Source organism: Propithecus coquereli, unplaced genomic scaffold, assembly GCF_000956105.1.
Source record: "Propithecus coquereli isolate 6110/MARCELLA unplaced genomic scaffold, Pcoq_1.0 Scaffold6, whole genome shotgun sequence".
NCBI classification, from domain to species: Eukaryota; Metazoa; Chordata; class Mammalia; order Primates; family Indriidae; genus Propithecus; species Propithecus coquereli.
The window spans coordinates 97130-118901 of NW_012151951.1; positions in this window are offsets into that span (position 1 = coordinate 97130).

Sequence of the window (21772 nt, forward strand, 5' to 3'; positions counted from 1 at the left end):
CCTTGAGTGTTTTCTTCTTCACCTTCCGGAATCCCTATCACCCTCAGGTTCGGTTTTTTCACATAATCCCACATTTCTTGTAGGCTTATTTCTTTTCTCTTAATTTTCTGGTCCATTTCTGTGACTGACTTATTTAATTGGAAGGAGTTGTCTTCAATCTCTGAGATTCTTTCTTCTGTTTGATCGACCCTGTTGTTGAGGCTTTCCACGGTGTTTTGTAGTTCCCTGTATAAGTCCTTTATTTCCAGGAGATCAGTTTGATTTTTCTTTAATATTTCAATTTCTTAGTGAATTTTTCTTCCAAGTCCTGGATTTTTTTTGTGGTTTCTTTGTGTTGGTCATCCATTTTTTTTTGCATATCATTCAGTTTTCTTACAATCCATGTCTGAAATTCTTCTGTCATTTTAGTGTTCTGAGTTTGGTTAATGTCCATTGCTGGGGAGCTGTTGTTCCTCTTTGGGGGTGTGCTTTCCGTTTGAGTCTTCATACTTCCAGAGTTCTTTTGCTGGTTCCTTCCCATCTCGATCAGTTGTTCCTTCTTGCCTTTAGATTTTTGTTTTGATAATGACATGCCCTGGTTAGTCTCTGAGCCAGTAGGTGGTGTTTGTGGGTGAGATTCAATCACACTCTTTATGATGAATCAGTAGATGCAGTAAAAGGGTGTGCAGGATGACCTCCCTGTCAGTAGGTGGCACTTACAGGGAGGAGCGAGCTGCAGTGCTGTTTTTGGGTCCTATAGCTAGCTCTTTTTCCTCTAGAGAGGCCCTCTTGTGCCTCGGTGGTGGGTGGAGTCTTGGACTTCCAGGTGTGTCCTCATCCTCCACCTCAGTGGGGGGAGTGAGTCTGGGTGGGGCTGGCTTGGGTAAGCCTGCCCTCAGGCTCCACAACTGCTGTTAGCAGGGTCAGAGGTCTACTCTTTGTTTCTGTGCAGAGCTGCCAGGAGGGGCTCAACTGCTTCCATGCAGCTGAAAGTCTGGGCTTGGGGGCTGCTGCTGTCCAAGACCCATGCTCTGAAGCAGGTCTCATTCCTCTCTACTCTCCCCCTCTCCGTGTCCTCTCCCAGGCCTCTGCCAGCAAGCGGGACCTCAAGCCGATGGATCTCCCCTGGATATGATGTGGGCCGGGAGGTTCTCTACTCAGGATCGTAGCCTGAGCTGTGCTTATTCTCCACCTCATTGGGGCAGGACCCGGAGTGCGTCTGGGTGGGGCTGGGTTGGGTTAGCCTGCCCTAGGCTCCACAACTGCTGTTAGCAGGGGTCAAAGGTCTTCTCTTTGTTTCTGTGCAAAGCTCCCGGGAGGGGCTGAAATGGCTCCACTCAGCTGAACGTCTGGGCTTGGCCAGTGGGGCTGTCCAAAACCTGCACTCTGGAGCAGGTCTCGCTCCCCTCCAATCTCCCCTCTCTGTGTCCTCTCCCAGGCCTCTGCCAGCAAGCCAGACCTCAGGCCGATGGATCTCCCCTGGCTGTGATGTGGGCCCGGAGGTTCCCTACCCAGGATCATAGCCTGAGCTGGGTGCACAGCCCTCTTTTGGGAGGAGGGTTGCTGCTCCAGCATGCTGATCTGCCCCTGAAGGCACACACTCCTCAGTAGGCTCTTTCAAAGATCTCTCTTCTGTGCTCCGGGGCAGTGCGATCCTGACCTGGGTGTATGGGGTCTGGTCTGCAGGCCTGTCCCCTGGACCCTGGAGATCAATCCCTGACCCTGCCAGGGGGAGGGGTTCTGCTCTTGAATCACCTACAGGGTGCCCAAGCTCGATTGATTTCACTCCACCTCGGGATTTGCCCCACTCTGCTGGAGTCCCCAGGCAAGTAGCACCTGGGAGGGCTGGCAGGTAAGGAACTCCCATCTGAGCAACCCTCAGTCTGCTGTAGGGCCCCAAAAGGAAAGGTCCCATTCCTTGGAGATGTCTCTGTGTGATGGCTAAATTGTCTCTCTGGGCACCCACTGGTAGGGAGGGGGAAGGATAGAATGGAGCACTATGGCGTCTGCCGATAGGCTCGGGTCTTGGCCCAGGGAGGTGCCCTGAGGGGCCTAGGAGCCCGGCGCTGAGTCCACAAGAGGCCACTGCTCACTGGCGGCAGCTGTCTCTGGGCTGGTTTTGGCAGGTCTCTCCAGCCGCTCAGGAGCCCACCAGCAATTTGAGATGCAAGGGAGGGGGAAGTGAACCGCTCCACCTACCCTTGTCGCTGGTCTCCAAGTCTCTCGGGACCTTTCTCCATCCAGTTCTCCTCCGCAATGTCTTCCCGTGGAGTCTCCTGTAGTTTCAGGCACCCTTCCTTCTGACCCTCACCCGATCTATGTTTCTCTGCTCGCTTATTTTTTTCTTTCTTTTAAAATTTGTCTTTTTTGCAGAGACATTCTGACTGGTGGCTTTTCTCGTCCACTGTCTTGGCTCCCCTTCTTTTATTTTTAATTTCAAAATATTAAGGTGGTACAAGTATTTTTGTTACATGGATAGCTTTTATAACGCTTAAATCAGGGCTATTAGTGTGCCCATCACCCAAATCATGTTCACTGTACCTGTTAGGTAGGTTTTCACCCTTCCCCTCCCCCGCTTTTTGATTTTTCAATGACTTTTACTTCTCTTTATGCCCATGTGTGCCCATCGATTAGTTCCAAATTATTAGAGATTACATGTGGTGTTTATTTTTCTATTCTTGAGATACTTCACTTAGGATAATGGTCTCCAGTTCCATCCAAATTGCTGCAAAAGACATTAATTCATTTATTTTTATGGCTGAGTAATACTCCATGATAGATAGATAGATATATCCCCCACACTTTGTTAATCCACTGATGAATTGATGGGCACTTAAGTTGATCCAACAACCACACTACTGGGTATCTACCCAAAGGAAAAGATGTTTTATCAAAAAGTCACCTGCACTCAAATGTTTATTGTAACACAATTCACAATCTCAATGATGTGGAACCAACAGACGAAGCTGGGTCACAGCAATGGTAGAGCTTCACTGAAAAGGATGAAAGTATGAGACAGGAAGGAGAAAGGGTAGTAAGTGGTGATGTACCTCAGGACTGAAGGGGCTGGAGATCAGGAAGTATTCTGGAGGGGACTAAATGTATATAGGAATATGTTTAAGGGGAGTGTTGAATAGATAGAAAAATTCATTGTTTCCAGATTTCAAATATAATGTTGTCATGATGGTAGTAGTGTCCTAAAAGCTCTGGCACTAGCATTTAGGTCCTAAGAAAGCTTTAAAAGTGGTACTCCCAATCTTGGGAGAGTCATATTAAAATTAAACTATAAAAGATTAAGATAATGTAGAAAATTATTTGAGTGGCGAAGTCCTTTATAAGTTTGGCAGAAATTCAAAATCCTTAATAAAAAGATTTTAAAATGAAATTAAATTTAAAATAATTTCAAAAATAACAAGAAACCCCACTATGAGCAAGGTCAAAAGATAAACTCAGCAAATATTGGCAATTTTTATCATAAGCAAGGAATAATTTTTCTAATGTTAAGAGTTTCCAGAACTCAGTAAAAGGCCAAAAGATCAATAGAACAATAATTGAAAAACATATATATTCATGTTCAGATAAAACAAAATAGAAATGGCTTTTTATTTATTTATTTATTTATTAAGAAGTGGCTTTTAAACATAAGGAGATATTTAGTCTTACCCACAAGAGAATTGTTAAGTGAAACCGTAACCAGATATCATTTTTTTCCCATCAGCTTAACAAAGATAAAATATTTGATAATTCACTATGTTGGTAAAGATATGAGAAAACAGACACTTTTGTACATTATTGGTGATTAAGTTTAAATTGTTCCAATGTATTTGGCAATATATTTAAAATTACTAGTTTATCTCTAAATTCTTAAAGATAAATACTCTAGGAATTTATCCCACAAGCATAGTTGTCTATACCCAAATTGACATGTGACAAGTGATTCACTGAAGTATTACTTGTAATTTTAAAATATTAAAAACAATCTAAATGGTACCAATTTGGGGTTAGAGAAATAAATTATAGTAAAATGTTATGCTCTTTAAACAAAAGAAAGCGAGAGAGAGTAATAAAGGAAGAAAGAGAAAGAAAGAAAAGAAAGAAAGAAAAGAAAGAAAGAAAGAAAGGAAGAGAAAGGAAAAAAGGAAGGAAGGAAGGAAGAAGAAAGAAAGAAAGAAAGAAAGAAAGAAAGAAAGAAAGAAAGAAAGAAAGAAAGAAAGGGAAAGGAAAGGAAGGGAGGGAGGGGAGAAGAAGAAGAAAGAAGAAGAAGGAGGAGGAAGAAGAGGAGGAGGAAGAAGAAAAAGAGAGGAAGGACAGAAGGAAAGAAGGAAGGAAAGGAAAGGAAGGAAGGAAGGAAGGAAGGAAGGAAAGGAAAGAAAAGAAAGAAGAAGCTGTGTAAGTACTGATAAGGAACAATCCCCAAGGGGTGTATAGTACATTATCCTTTGTGTAAATACAGGAGATGCAACAGGGATATATATGTTTATTAATTTTACATGGCATATATCTGGAAAAATGCACACATACACACAAACCTGGCTAAGTTTTCTGGTTGCTTCCTAAGGACTGCCTGACATAGGGGAGGTTTAGCCTTTTGTGCCTTTCATATTTTCATATGAGTTGTCCTGTAGTTGGGATTCCCTGATTTAGGATGAGGGATAGGGCCAAGAGAATTGTAATTTTTAAAAAGAAAACTTGATCAGTCACAGGTCCCCAGCAAAGAGGTTAAATAAAGTGGATGTGACAGCTTAAGGGTAGGTTTAAGAAGACCTCAAATTCCAAACCACGACTTGTGTATGTTATTTTGCTGGCAATGAGAAACCAATGAAGGACTTTGAGCAGAGAGTGATGGATGTAGGCTGTTGTTTTGGAAGATTCATCACGAATTCATGTGCAAGTAGATTGGAGGAGAGAAGTGCCAACAGGTAGAAAGACCAATTATAAGACTAGTGTAGTCCTGTATATTTCATATATTGCATATATTATAATAATATAGAGAGAATATGAAACACTTTGAAAATGTCATTTATCCCCAATTCCTTCCTCCTTTCTTTCATTTTTACTCTATGTTCCAGAAACCGTTGAAATTGTTAATACGTTGTCACCTAACTTCCAAATTACACTTTTCTCTCCAGTGTTTGGCATCTTTGACATTTTAATACCAAAGGAAAAAAAAAACAGCTGGAAAGTTAAATTAATAATGTCTTTAGCAAGATGAATTTGTATTCATTTGCTTAACTATTCTATTAACTATATCCTTTTATTTGAGCTAAATGTGAATCTGAAAGACCATTCATTATATACTGAGTTTAAAAGTTAGAGATTAAGATTTTTAGACTGAGAGTGGGAATTTGAACAGGAATAGGGTAAAATTTTTAAAAGTGAGATTTGGAATTTCCTATGGAACTTAACATTTATGACTATATATGACTTAGTGAAGACCTTGATTAGGAATATGGCAATGAAAATGATACATTTGAAAGGAAATTTTGATTACACTTGTGGACTAAGTGGATTTTAGAAAGTACAGGAAAGCAGTGATAACTTTTGAGCCTGCAGAATTAGGAGAATGATGTTGACTCTTTAAAAATGTGGGGTGGGAGAGGGAGAATTGTGGAAAGATAAGTATGTCATAGAAGTACTATTTTATGTTTCTATTACATGGAATTTGATTTGGCAATGGACATCAAAGTGACAATAGCCATACAACAGACCTTGAGCTCAAGGGGGACATTAACATTGGCCGTGCAGATTAGAGAATCATTTGCAAAGAGGCAGCCAAGTTTTCTGAGGCTATAGAGAGTTAAAAGAATGTATAACTTGAAGGAAATGCTCCTTACCATTTAAAAATCTATAACAAAATTATTCAGCTGATGTTTGAATTGGCACACACAAAGTCATTCTGATAATGATGGAGTTTGTGTAATTGTTTTTCATATGAAAACTGACACTAAGATAAGCAGTTGCATGCAACATGCATCATAGCAATTCTACTGACACATATCTGCCCAGAAAACCAGGATTTGGAAACAATAATGAAATTGTTCAGTGTGTGTCATATGCTTCCATGGCTGTTTTTCACAAATGAGGTCAGTGTAAGTGTAATTAGATAAACTCACTTCAAAATACTTATCTCATTGTAATACAAAATATAGATTCAAGAAAATCAACTACTCTTATTCATTAAAACATCAAGTCCAGTTGTGTAATTTTCATAGTTATGCATCAGAATAATGGGAAAACAATAGGAAAAATTATTTCTTAATGTATGTACAAACAGCAGACAGCACAAACCTCTTGGTTAATTGTCACACAATTTCCAAGTTACCCTACTTGATATATTTTTGTACTCCATTATAACTTAATAGAAATAGTATGATATTTATTTTTCCCAAAATATAAATCAGTTGAAGTCTATTATTACTCATTAAATAGTTTCTTTTTAAAGCAAATTTTAGCAGTATTACTCATCACGTATTTAAATAATTTGAGATGGGAGAACGTCAATGTGAGAGTATATTCTTAAACAGAATTATGACTTGGCTACTTTTAAGAAGAAAATTTGTATGTTTTCCCATAAGAATTATTTTTTGCATATTTGATTTAAATGTACTATAGAAGAAAATTTTTCCATTTTAATAAGTGAATTATTATGTAGTCTCAGCTAAGTATTGCTTAAAAGTCATATTATCAATAGGTATAGTTTAGAAAATTATATTCAATAGTAGGTATAAAGACATACTATGTTAGTATTTAGGAAAACTAGACCATGTGTCATTAAGAATGAACACTAATGCAAATTTTAACATTACTATGCAATTTCTTGGTGCTCTATCTTGTGCCAGAGCAGACTTCTTGTCTAACCTTGATTTAATTGTACTCTGTGCATAAGCATTAACCTCATTTGGGTCATGATTGTGAATCAATAGAGTGAAAAGTACCACATGTGACCTTGCCATAAAGACAAAACTTTAGATATTCAATATTGTATTCCTTATTGAATGTGTTAAATTCATTTGAGGATAACATAGCTATCTTCATCTTTAAAAACATAAATGGATAATGAATTATGCCAAAACAAGCATTTGAATCATCTTTTAGATTTTAATGGCCTTAAGATTGAATTAAATAGAGACAATGTGAGTAAACTACAATGACATAAAGAGTAAATTTATTGTGCAGATTTAACTACATTCTGTTACAAATTGTGCCTGGAGAGTTTTATAGTTTTGTTTTCAAGGAGGTAGTATTAATAGGAATTGCATCAGGAATACCAAGCATTATGAGGATGAGGAATCTGAAATTACTGTTGTGACTCTCTGCTACCTAGCAATGATCAGATATTTAAGTAAAGACCCTATTAAATAAGACTTAGGAATTGTAGTTAATGGAACTTAACATGAACCAACAGTATGAAGGGGTCTTTCAAAATGCAAATGCCCCTTTGGTTTCATTAAAAAGAGAGGAAATAGGTTTGAAGAAAGAGAGAATGAATACTTTTCTTGAATTGTGATGTGGTCCAACCCACATCTCTGTTTTGTTTAGTCCGGTGAGTTCAGAGTTGGACCGATGAGCTTAAGTAACTCTATTGGGAGGCAAATAGGAAAGTCACGCATCAAAAAATGACTTCAGATATCACACACAAGGAAGGAGAAAAATGATGGAACCAAAAGAAAAGCCATCAGGAATCAGATGTGCTTAATTCACCATTATCCCTGCCTTGAAAACAAATGCAATCTTTTGAGGTTTGATTGTGGGAAAGCTTCAAGAAAAGCTGAATGAATTCATTTCAGGAAAGTTGTATATCAGATTTTGCTTTAAGTAGGAGTTTCAGCTGGATGACATATAAATCACATGTACTCCAAAGGTTCTCTAATTATTCAAATATATACGTATATATGCACAGAGTCAGTGTTTTTTTTTGATTAAATTTTGTTTAAAAGTATAAATCCAACTTTATTTTATCTAATTTGAATATTAATAGCTGTACTTCTCTAAAATATCCATTACATCTTGGAAACTTCTCCTTAGTCATTTCTGATCCTCCCAAGAGTTTTATGTATTATTTCGTTTTAGAAATGAGAGCCTCAGAGACAATAATCAAGGATTCATAGCTAACGAGTGACAAACCTCGTTTGTCACTGGGACTTGAAGTCTGTCTTGAAGTCTTTTTCACTACAAAGGCTGTTTTCCTTACACTTCCTCCTGTATCTCCCTTATAGTATGTATATCAGAGTAATGAAACAGTTTAATTTCTTTTTCTTTTAAATTTTTGTGGCATAATTGAGTTGTAATCCTGCTTAAGTGCAAATTTCTAATTTTATGGTATATAGAAGAATCAACAATTACAAATTCAAAGGGATGTAGACTCTTGTTATGACATGGACTTGTAACGTATTTATTGACCTTAGACTGTCATGTGCACCAAACGAGAATTCAAGAAATCTGGGTTGAAGAGATTTGGCTGTGATTAGGTAGCACCATAGATAACCATACCAACTAATTCTGCCATTTCTGGAGATAAATTTTCCTGGTAAGACTCCAAACTTCATGTTAATTTTCATACTCTATTGTTGCATTACGAATTTGGTTTTAGTAATTATATGAAATATATATGTCTAGTGAGCCATGAATCTTCAGAGCTGTCTGTAAGGTAGCTTTCCCATCTCTAACACACCATTTTTAGCTTTAAAAAATAGACTCCTGCTTCTGAAAACATAATTTACTTAATCTTTAAGATAAGGGGCATTCAGTAAGCATTGCTATCTCTCATTCAATGTGAAAACCGCCTTACAATTTTCTCTGTTTACTTTCCTTTGAAAAAATGGGAGTAAAAGGGGGAAACTATCGCCTTTCTTTTTCTCAGATATATCATGACAGCAGCAGCTGGAAGAAGAAGCATTAGAAAGAAATAGTTCTAAAATAGGGTCCTGTTTGTCCCCAATCATGGACCTACCCAGAATTCATATTCACAATCAACAATGTCTTCCAGATACTTGGACTTACATGTGGTCTTGGGACACTCAGAGAAATGTCCTTTACTGGTGTGTGAAATGTAACAGATTACATGCCAAAGTTGTATCTCACCATGAGCTCAGATATCAGTTGGACACTTATTAGCTCCTTTTGAAAATGTATTGTAGGGGGAATCAAGGTAAGATGGTGGACGAGAAAAACCACCAGCCAGAGTGTCTCTGCAAGAAAGATAGACTTTAAATGAAAGTTAATAAAACAAACAGGCAGACAAACATAGATCATATGAGGATAGAAAGGAAGGGTGCCCAAAACTAAGGAGACTCCACGGGAAGAACTGAACATGCGTTTTTCTCATCAAATCATGGAGCATTCTCTAAGATTGACCATATCCTAGGCCACAAAGCATGTCTCAACAAATTTAAAAAAAAAGAAATTAAACCATGCATCTTCTCAGACGACAGTGGAATAAAATTAGAAACCAACTCCAACAGAAACTCTCATCTCTACACAAAGTCATGGAAACTAAACCACCTTCTGCTGAATGATTATTGCATTAGGAGGAAATTAAGATGGAAATCAAAAGATTCTTTGAACTAAATGATAAAGGAGACACAAATTATCAAAATCTGTGGGACACAGCTAAAGCAGTCCTCAGAGGAAAATTTATATCCATAAATGCCTACATCCAAAAGACAGAAAGGTCACAAATCAACAATCTAATAAATTGCTGCAACGAACTGGAAAAGGATGAGCAAACCACTCCCAAACTCAGCAGAAGAAAGGAAATAACAAAGATCAGAGCAAAACTAAATGAAATTGATAACAAAAAACTATATGGAAGATTAATAAAACAAAAAGTTGTTTCTTTGAAAAAATAAAATTGACAAGCCTTTCACTAGATTAATGAGAAGCAGAAAAGAAAGGACTCTAATAAGCTTCATCAGGAATGAAAACGGAGAAATTACAACGGATACCACGGAAATATCATCTATGAATACTATGAAAATCTCTATGCACATAATCTTGAAATGTGGAAGAAATGGACAAATTCATAGAAACACACAGCCTCCTTAGGATCAATAAGGAAGAAATAGAATTTTTGAACAATTATCAAGTACTGAAATTGAAGCAGCAATAAAAAAACTTCCTAAAAGGAAAAGTCCAGGACCAGATGGTTTCACACTCAAATTTTAGCAGACCTACAAAGAAGAACTGGTGTATATCCTGTAGAAATTATTCCACAATATCAAGAAGGAAGGGATCCTCCCAACACCTTTTATGAAGCCAACATCACCCTGATACCAAATCGAGGAAAGGATGCAACAAAAGAATACTACAGACCAATATCCCTTATGAATATAGATACAAAAATTCTCAATAAAATCCTAGCAAACCGAATTCAGGTGCTTATCAAAAAAATAATCCATCACTACAAAGTGGACTTCATCCTAGAGATGCAGGGATGCTTCAACATACACAAATCTATAAATGTAATTCACCACATAAATAGAAGCAAAAACAAAGACCGTATGATCCTCTCAATAGACACAGAAAAAGCATTCAATGAAATTCAGCACCTTTTTATGATAAGAACGCTTAACAAAATAGGCATAGATGGGACTTACCTAGAAATGATACAAGCCATATATCATAAACCCACAGCAAACATAATATTGAATGGGGAAAAATTGAAAGCATTCCTGCTTAGAACTGGAACCAGACAAGGTTGCCCTGTATCATCACTTCTGTTCAACATAATGCTGGAAGTCCTAGCCAGAGCAATCAGACAGGAGAGGGAAATCAAAGGCATCCAAATGGGGGCAGAAGAGGTCAAACTATCACTCTTTGCTGATGATATGATCTTATATCTAGAAAACCCCAAAGATTCTGTCATGAGACTACTGGAATTGATAAATTAATGCAGCAAAGTCTCAGGTTACAAAATCAATGTACAGAAATCAGTAGCATTCCTATACGTGAACAACAGTCAAACTGAGAACAAAATCAAAGACTCAATACGCTTCAAAATAGCAACAAAGAAAATAAAATACTTAGGAATATATTAAACTAAGGAGGTAAAAGACCTCTACAGGGAAAACTATGAAACACTGAGGAAGGAAATGGCAGAGGATGTAAACTTGTGGAAAACCATACCATGGTCATGGGTCAGCAGAATCAACATTGTTAAAATGTGTATACTACCCAAATTGATCTACAGATTCAATGCAATCCATATTAAAATACCAACATCATTTTTTACAGATCTAGCAAAAATAATTCTACCCTTTGTATGGAACCAGAGGAGACTCCATATAGCAAAAGCAATCTTAAGCAAAAAGAACAAATTGGGAGGCATCAATTTACCAGACTTCAAGCTACACTACAAGGCTATAGTAACTAAAACAACATGGTACTGGCACAAGAACAGAGATGTAAACCAATGGAACAGAACTGAGAACCCAGATATGAAACCATCCTCATATAGCCATCTAATCTATGACAAAGCAAACAAAAACACACTGGGGAAAAGAATCCTTATTTAATAAATGGTGCTGGAAAAATTGGATAGCCACATGTAGAAGACTGAAACAGGATCTGCACTTTGCCTCTCACAAAAATCAACTCACACTGGGTAACAGACTTAAACCTAAGGTGTGAAACTATTAGAATTCTAGAAGAAAATGTTGGAAAAACTCTTCTACACATTGGCCTTGGCAAAGAATTTATGAAGAAGACCCCAAAGGCAATCACAGCAACAACAAAAATAAAGAAATGGGACCTGATCAAATTAAAAAGCTGCTGCACAGCCAAGGAAACTATCACAAGAGCAAACAGACAACCTACAGAATGGGAGAGAATATTTGCATGCTATACATCTGATAAAGGGCTGATAACTAGAATCTATTTAGAACTCAGGAAAATCAGCAAGAAAGAATGAAACCACCCTATCAAAAAGTGAGCAAAGGACATGAACAGAACCTTTTGAAAGAATATAGACTAATGGCTGACAAACATATGAAATGCTCAACATCTCTAATCATTATGGAAATGCAAATCAAAACCACAATGAGATATCACTTAACTCCAGTGAGAATGGCCTTTATCAAAAAGTCCCAAAACAATAAATGTTGGTGTGGATGTGGAGAGATAGGAATACTCATACACTGCTTGTAAGATTGAAAACTAGTACAGCCCCTGTGGAAATAATATGGAGATACCTCAAAGAGCTACAAGTAGAATTACCATTTGATCCAGCAATCCCATTACTGGGCATCTACCCAAAAGAACAAAAGACATTCTTTAAAGAAGACATCTGCACTCAAATGTTTATAGCAGCGCAATTCACAATTGCAAAGATGTGGAAACAACCCAAGTGCCCATGAATACATGATTGGATTAATAAAATGTGGTATATGTATACCATGGATTCCTACTCAGCCACGAAAAACAATGGTGATCTAGCACCTCTTATATTATATTGGATAGAGCTGGAGCTCATTCTACTAAGTGAAGTATCACAAGAATGGAAAAATAAGCACCATGAAATTGTACTCACCATCAGATTGGTATTAACTAATCAACACTTACATGCACATATAGTAGTAACATTCATCAGGTGTCGGGCAGGTGGGAGCAGAGAGGGGGGGATGGGTATATTCACACCTGATGGGTGCAGTGCACATTGTCTGGGGGATGAACATGCTTGAAATTCTGACTTGGGTGGGCCAAAGGCAATATATGTATCCTAAATATTTGTACCCCTGTAATAGGCTCAAAAAAAATAAAAAAAGAAAAAGAAAAAAGAAATGAAAAAAATCTATTGTAAAGTGTAAAGTTATTGTAATAATTGAGTTTAAAGTAAACCTAAGACATACATTACTATAGGACTATTAATATCACACCCTTTCCTTATATCAGAATACCAATTTTGAAATAGCGTATGTCCATTATGGAAAAAATATTTTTAATAGATGTCTCTGAAGATAATATTAGGCAATTTTCTCTTGCCTAATGATATATGTGTGTGTGTGTGGAGAAAGAGAGAGAGAGAAATAGACGATTTCTGTTTAGATAGACAAATAGGGTGATAGGGAGATGTATATGTGTGTGTATATATATATTCTAGAATCATATATATGGTATAAATAAAGCATACATATATATATATATGTTTCTGAGAGAAAAATATATGTAAATATTTTAAAACAGTCCAGATTATAAACTTAGGTTTTATATTGATCAATATTATTAATATCTATTGCAAGAATTTTTGAGGATGAACAAAAAATAAACAAAAATCAAACAAAAGATCAGTTCATCTTATACTCATAAAAACATGTTTTATTTGTGTATTCTATCATAGTAAATTTATTCTCGTAAATGGGTCTTCCAGGCTCCAACACTGGCCTTCTTATGTACCAGGATGTTTTCTGTGTATATGTATATTCATGTTCATGCATGATTAAAGCAGTTTATTGATACAGTTTTAAATTTACCCTCAAATTCATATTTCAATTGTGTCCTTAGTCAGTGTAATGAAGTACATCCTTGGGAGCCAGAGCTGGGTTCAAATCCTGATCCTGACACTTGTAAAAAGTGTGGTCTTGGAAGTCTGGTAATCTCTACAATACTCATTGTATCTCCTTGAGAAAATAGGGATAATGGTAGTACCTACTTGCAAGGTTATTGTATAGGCTAGAAATTTGTACGTAAATTGCCTCATACAGTACCTGCATGTTCTTGTAAATTCATATCAAATAATTTTTTAAAAAATTATTATATATGACAGCAAATGGATCTCTTAACTAAATTAATTATTAACTCATTTTAGGTTACTAGATATATATTAATAATATGTATATAAGAAAAATGTTTAAAGCTTACTTCAAAATGTACCTTCAGAAATCTATTCATTTAATAATCTTTTGTATGTCAGTTTATGGTCTTATGCATTTAGGATTTAAAACTCTTTGCTTCTGTGATTATAGTTTTAATTTATAAAAATGTGTTGAGCAAGTGTTATTGGCCAATAGCTATGCTGAAATCCTAACATATTATCATGTACAGGAATATTGTTATTGTGTACTAGAAAAAGGCCTTGTAGTTCCCACAAGTAATGACTATTTTTTGATAGAATCTGTAGCTTTTTATATGCTTAATAAATTTGTTTGATAACTTTAAACTCTTGCTTATTAAAAAAAAAACCTTGTCTTACTTTTTTGCTGCCAAGTAACTCCTTTTATACTTCTTTAAATGAAATATTTTAGTAATAAAATTTCTCCTCCTATTGCTTGAGGCCAGGAGTTCAAGACCAGCCTGAGAAACATAGTAAGAACCCCATCTCTATAAAACAAATAGAAAATTTAGCTAGGCATGGTGGTATATACCTGTAGTCCTAGTTACTCAGGAGGCTGAGGCAGAAAGATCTCTTGAGCACAGGAGTTTGAGGTTGCTGTGAGATATGATGATGCTACTGCACTCTAGCCCGGGCCACAGAGCAACACTTTTACCTGAGGTCTCGGTTTTTATTGTTGCTGAAAATTATACTTTATTCTTCACTCTATTTCTTTCCTTTTTCTTTATTGTTGAGTCCTATTCTATCTCTTCGTCATGCACTTTCATGCTTAATTTTCTATTGTATTCTCTTTCATTTCCATACCAAGACAGACCTTTTTAGAGACCTTTCATACTCAATTAATTTACTTTCTCCTTTGGGCACTACATCATTTTTCTTAAAGATTTTCCTTGAAATTACAAATATATATAATACAAATTTATTGTCATTATTCAGTTTATCCTTCTCGACTGAAATCACCCAAGACCAGATATTTCCATTTTGAAAATTTGTCTATACCTGTCTGTTTCTGCAGTTAACCTGTGAACTTTGATTTCTCACTGGTCCCTGGCTTCCTCCATCCCCAGCCTCATGCCAGCTAGATTAGGGCCTAAGTTGATGTTTTCACTCGTCTTGCTAATTCTTCCTTGAGATGCCCCATATTATTTTTCTTCAAGACACAGTCCAAAGACTGTTCTTCAAGCAGTTTTGGCTAAATGTTCTTTCTTCAAAGCTGACAGTATGAAATTTGCTCTACATTTGCATTCTGTGTACTTTTATGATCGAGCAATTATGTATTTCTGAGAACTACCATATCATCCTGCTTCTTCTTCTCATCCCAATGTATCAATTTATCTCTTCTACATGAAACTTGATTCCCATCTCCATCTAAGGCCAATCTACATGTGCTTCTGGATCTTAAAATGGTTTCAAGACATGTCTGCAAATGTTTTGACACTCCTCCACAAAATGTGGAGGAGTTGAATTCCCTCCCCTTGAATTTTGGGCCAGTGTTGGTGTCTCCCTTCTCATGTATTGGATGAGAAACAGCATAATGTCTAAGGCTAGGTTAGGAAAGGCAATTCAGCTTCTGCCTGTTTCCCTTTCTTGAGACACACCTTCTTGGGAGCCCTGAGTTGACATATGAGAAGTCTGCCTATCCTAAAGCTTCATGCTGCAGAGACCACACATGGAGGCCACACAGAGAGGGAGACACCCAAAGAACCCCAGCTGTCACAGCCTCCAACAGTTTGAGTCTTTCCAGTGTCACCCGCAAGATATGTGAGTGAACGAAAGCTCAGATGATTTCAGCCCATAGCTTTTGAGCTGCCCCAGATGACTGAGTGGGATGGAAATTAAGTGTCCCTACTGAGTCCTACCCAAATTGCAGACTTGTGAGAAATGTTAGCTTGATCTCTCAGTTCCATAATCCAAATGTGCCTCCACAGAGAGTGTCAGGCAAACATGGTACTCATGTGTGCCTCCCTTTTCTCATAAATCACAACCACGCACGTTTTTGTTGTTGCTTATGGCAAGAAGGTGAGTTCACTACCAGTTACATCATGATGACTCAAACTGGAGCTTTTATTAGGGCAAATCCATACAACATTCATTTACTTTGATAAAGATAAAATTTAAAGGCAGAAATCCGTTGCTGGGCAGGAAAATGTTTATACCGTGTAGTCATTTTAATTACTATGGGGGATTGTGAAACAGTTCTCAGTAATCTGAACTACATAAAATTTTTTCATTTTGTTTTCAACCTTTTTTTCATTTCGTTTTCACCCCTGAAAAAAGTGGCAATAAATAAGATGTGGAAATTTAATTTTCCTCCTTAAGAAATATGAAAAACTATATTTTGAGAGTTTACTAACATATGGAGGTCATCTCAGCATTTTCATGCACACTTTAACATTTTATAATCTTTTCATGTAAAATTTTAATATATAATTCTTTATAGCTAAAGAGCAACAAAATAAGAAAATCATAGATACTATGTCACTTTTCTACTAGATGTTTAAAAACATTATGTTTTGAAGCTTTTCCATTTTATGTATGACTCAATTAAAGTTACTGCTTAGCTTTCTTTGGAATGGCTTTTTGAATTTAATTGCCATGAAACTAATTTTGCTTTTCAAAACTGTTTTGATGTTATAATTATAACTTATTAGTTATATGATAAACAATCAAGATGCATAGAACTACTCTAAATTCTGTATAATAATTATATCAGTTGGAAGCTGTAGCTCAGGAAAGATGTACTGTTAAAGGAAAATTTAGTAATTAGTAAATTCTGAGTCCAAACTAATCTTCTTCAAGGTGTAAATCAACTCTCCAGGTTGATAAAATTAGGCAAAGAGTTTAAAATGTTTTTTTTAATTTATCAGAATGATAACACAAGCAGTTTTGGGAAGGTTATGTCTTTATTAATTATTACCAGCATGCCAACGCATTTTGAAAAGTACTGCTAAATGCCCTAAAAATGAAACAAAAAACCAAAACAAAATAAACAATAGAGATAATCACAATCACATACAAATAAAATCATTTTTAATACAAATATAATTCCAGACGATGCAAGGAATAAAATCTGGAAAAGTTACGTAATGATAAATCTCCTATTTCTGCTGAAATGTGTGGAAGGGCTGCCCCTGTGATGTGTAGATTGAGGAGGGAGTTGTTCTGGGATGTATGTTAAAAGGCATACCCCTGCCCCTGAATAGCTCTACCACAAGGGGCTGAAATTCTGATCTTTAAATTTTTCCTTCTAGGAGTAAGGTAAATTCTCAAGGCCTTTTTGTTACACATCAACTAGATCCTAAATAAAACATACTTTTCTAATGCATTGCTAGACTCACAGGGCTTATGGAAAATCTCTAAGAATCACCCCTAAATCAACAAATAAGTATGCAAAATAATATGTGAGCTTAGGCTGGAGTAGGACCAGTGATCAGTAACTGGAAAACAAACTGGAAAAGTGAAGTTGCCTCAAAAGAAAGTGCTAATATTAGTGAAGCAGTAAGAGACACAGTTGTCTGTCAGTTGCAAAATGGGAAACCTGATTAGGATCTTTAAAGTGAACCACTGTCTGCAGAATGGGCACACTTGTAGCTCTGACTCAGGCAGTGCAAAGGCAATATATGTAACCAAAGTGTTTGTACCCCTGTAACATTCTGAAATTTAAAAATAAATTAAAAAAATATATTCGTAGAAAAATAAGGTGAACTCAAGTGATTCCAGGTTGACAGCAACCCCTGGCTCTTAGCAGAAGCCAATGCAAATCCTCTCCAGAAGACAGTAACTTCTATTTAAACTATAGTATTTTTACAGATTAAGCCCAAGCAAATTTAGCTCAAAATTAAGACTGATAAAATCATTAAAATGAAGACTTCATGACTGCACTTTAGCAAAAACAATAACAAAAAATGTCCCCAAGGACCTCACATCTCTGTCTACCAATAGATTGTATGGAAAAAACTGATAAGGAAAGAAAGTGGTCTTATCTGTAAAACTGAGATAGCTACTATTTTGAACAATGTGAATTATGTGTTAGTGACATAAAGAATAAAATTATTTTTAAAATGTAGAGTTTAAACACCAGATCAGACACAGATGAAGAAAGAATTAGTAAATTAGAGGATAAATTCAAATAAATTATCCAGAATATAGTACAGGGAGAGACACGAAATGGAAAATGTAGAAGATAGTTTTAGAAATATGGAGGAAAGACTAAGGTTCAATATAAGTTGAAGGAACTGCCAGAAAATCAGAAAAGAGGAAATGAAAGAGGGAACATTTGCAGAGATAATGGCTAAAAATAAATGAAAAACATGAATCCACACATAGAGAAGCTAAGTAAATACCAAGCAGGATCAATTAGAGATGAAAAAACCCTACACCTTCACACTTTGTGGTGGAACAGCATAAAACCATAGAGAAGCTCTTAAAAGCAGTCACAAAGGCAAGGTGGACCATCTATAAAGAGTTGACAATGATGGAAGCTGTGAGATAAAAGAATTGCTAAAAGAAAGAAAGAAAATGACCATAGACAGAAGGTAGTAGATAGAAGGAAATAGAAAAAGAAATGGTGCTCAAATAAATTGGTAAATATATAGGTAAACATTGTCTTTATGAGATAATAAAAATAGTACTGTTTTATTTATAAGTTAGAAAGGGAACAGAACTAAAGAAAAACAACATGTTAGTTTGGAGAAGCAAGTTATATTAAAGTGTTCTAGAACAGTGAATAACATATTATTTGCTTGGGGATAGTTTTAAACAAGTGGATTCTCATTTAGTGGGTTGTATAGCCACTCTGAAGATGTAGGATGGGCCGATATACACCCAAAATTTGGTTCAAATGTAAAGATTGATGTCCCCCCCCAAACACACATATCACACATATACAAATATCCCAAGAGGTTTATGACTTATGTAATGAGGCTTTCTGGGAAAAGCAGGAAAGCTCCCAAGCATTCCAAAAAATGGCTTGAGAGGGCCAGAAAAGGAAACTGGCTTGAAGTTTTTATGGTGATTAGTGGTGGGGCTGAGTCATATGTGTGGTTTTAAAGTTTTCATAGGCACCAAAGGAAGGAGAACCTGGGCATTCTTATTCAGCTTGCTTCAATATGTGACAGAAGGGGAAGAGGAAGGGTGAGGCTTAAAAGTTGTAAGCAGTCAAACCTTGAAAAAAAAAAATGGAGTAAGGTTTTTTATTACAATTCACCCCTGATACATGACTGACAAGTGAAAAATGCCGTGTTAATTTAATTGATTTTGGACTTAAATAAGCCATTATGGTGTTCTATGAGGCCTGTAGCCTGAGGCCAGTAAGGAAGGTGAAAGTTCCATTGAAAGCCTTATTCAAGAGTCTTAACATGTATAATGAGAAGTTAGATGAGTATCTTGGTCAATGTTGTGGTTTGAAAGTTTTTGTTCCCTCCAAAATTCATGTCAAAAGGCAATTCCCAATGCAACCATATTAAGAGGCGTGGCCTTTGGGAGGTGATAAGTCATGAGGGCTCTGCCTTCATGGATGTGATTACATTCTGATAAAAGAGTTTGAGGTTAAAAGGAGTGCTCTCTTGCTCTTCTGATCCTCTGCCATGTGAGGACAGTGTTCTTTCCCCACGGAGGGTGGAGCAACAAGGTGCCATCTTGGAAACAGAGCAGCCCTCACCAGACACCAATGCTGGTACTTTGATTTTGGACTTCCCAGCCTCTAGAACTGTAAGAAATAAATTTCTACTCTTTACACATTACCCAGTCTAAGGCATTTTATTAGAGCAGCGTAAATGGACTATAACAGCCATTATCCAGTAATCAGCTCTATCTGCACATTTTTACAGACTCTTATGCCATTGCCAATGGTCTGGCTGTCTGGACTGACCAATAGCAGAAACTATTCTTTGTACAAAAATAGTCCTTTTTGGGTAAAGAATCTCTTTTCTCACAGAGACAATATAAATAAGTCATATTTTGCGTGTCTATGAGGCTAGAAGTCCAAGATCAAGGTGTCAGCTAGTTTGTTTCTTCTGAGGCCTCTTTTGGCTTGCATCCTCCATCTGTGTGTTGTTTGTGTCCTAATTTCTTCTTATAAGGACATCAGTCATATTGGATTAGGGTCTACCCACATGACCTCATTATACCTTAATTACCTCTTTAAATTCCTATCTTCAAATACAGACATATGCTAGGTACTGAGGGTTAGGACTTCAACATATGAATTTTGGGGAAATAGGGCTAAGTGGGGAAGCAGTAGGGATAACACTCCTTTTCTAAATAGGTCTTATATAATGGTTTTAATTCTTGAAGTCCCTCTTTTCATTTACATTAGCCAGTATTAACTATTTTAACTATGGAGAGATGATCCATGGGATCCTATTTTACCAATCTAGTTTGTAAGGGCCAAAGATTTAATTTAATTTTAATTTATTACCCACTGTGTTAAAACATCCATCCCCACTATGGGATATTTTAAGGCAATGGGAGTTATGATCATGGAGAATCTAGGGAAGGCAATAATTCTGATAATTAAGGTGAGGCATACTTCTTTGTCCTCTATTTTATGTTCAGTAACTCCCCTAAGATTATATGGGGTAACTTTTTTAAATTTATTGGGAGCCCCAGGTATAATTGTAATTTGGGCCATGGTACTCATGAAGGCCATGAGGTTTTGCCAATTGTTATATTTCGGCATATATTAAAGTTAACTTAGAACCTATATTGTAGAGGTGTAAAAGCTGATCAGCACCCTTTTATTTTTTATGTATAAATTCTTTTAGTAAATTTTGGATTTATATTTGGGTCAAATCATGGGCTTCTGTTTCAGTTTTTGTTTGCTCATTTCCTCCTCCTATAACTAGGTTTCTTTCTTTTCTGTTCCTTTTTCATTCTTCCTTTCTTTTCTTCCTTTCTTCCTGCCTGTTCACCTGCCTGTCTTCTTGGTGTTATGGGATTATCTTGGGTCCCAGGGGGTTCACTTTACCCTGCTCATATTTTTCAGTTTCTTCTTCAAAAGAGCCTCAAATCAGTGCCATTAGGCTTAGGGCCCTCTCTCATGGCAGGGGTTGAATTAGCTTTGGCTGTGCCACAGGGGTGCCATGGGCATTTTCCCTATAACCTTGAGGCTTGAGGATCAGGATCATTTTTGGTGACAGAGGCATAAGCAGCAGCAGCAAAGGCATAATGAGTCATCTGCATCTAGGAATGTGACCTCAGCATGCCAGACAGTAACTACTCTTCCACATGAGCAACGACCCCTTGGGCCAGTATATTGCATAGAGTATCAGTGTTTTTTCTGAGTCCTCTATAGAATGGCGGTAACACCTGGTGGAGACATATAACCAATGGGCCCAAAGTAAATTCATTCTCCTGAGGCTAATATCAAACATGGCTCATGTCATAATCAAGACACACAATTCAATCTGAGACAGAGAGGTCTGTGATGAAGTGCAAGAGCCAGGGTCACTTTAATTATACATTACATCTGACTCTAAATGCCTGTTATAACTTCTGACTTAGATCTGTTAATAACAAGGGCTTGGTAGGACTCAGCAAATGCAGCACCAAGAGGCACAGCTTGAAGGGAAAACTCACCAGCAGGAAGCAGATCCAGTTAACAAACCAAAGCAATAGTAAAAAGACTTCCTTATTACAGAATGTCTTTTATATTTTTCCTTTGGATAAATACCTAATAATGGGATTGCTGGATCAAGTGGTATTACTAGTTCTACTTTTAGTTCTTTGAGGTATCTACAGATTATTTTCCATAGAGATTGTACTAATTTGCAGTTCCATTAGCAGTGTATGAATGTTCCTATCTCTCTGCATCCCCGCCAACATTTGTTGTTTCAGGACTTTTTGATAAAAACCATTCTCACTGGAGTTAAGTGATATCTCATTGTGGTTTTGATTTGCATTTCCCTTATGATTAGAGACATTGAAAATTTTTTCATATGTTTATTGGCCATTAGTCTATCTTCTTTA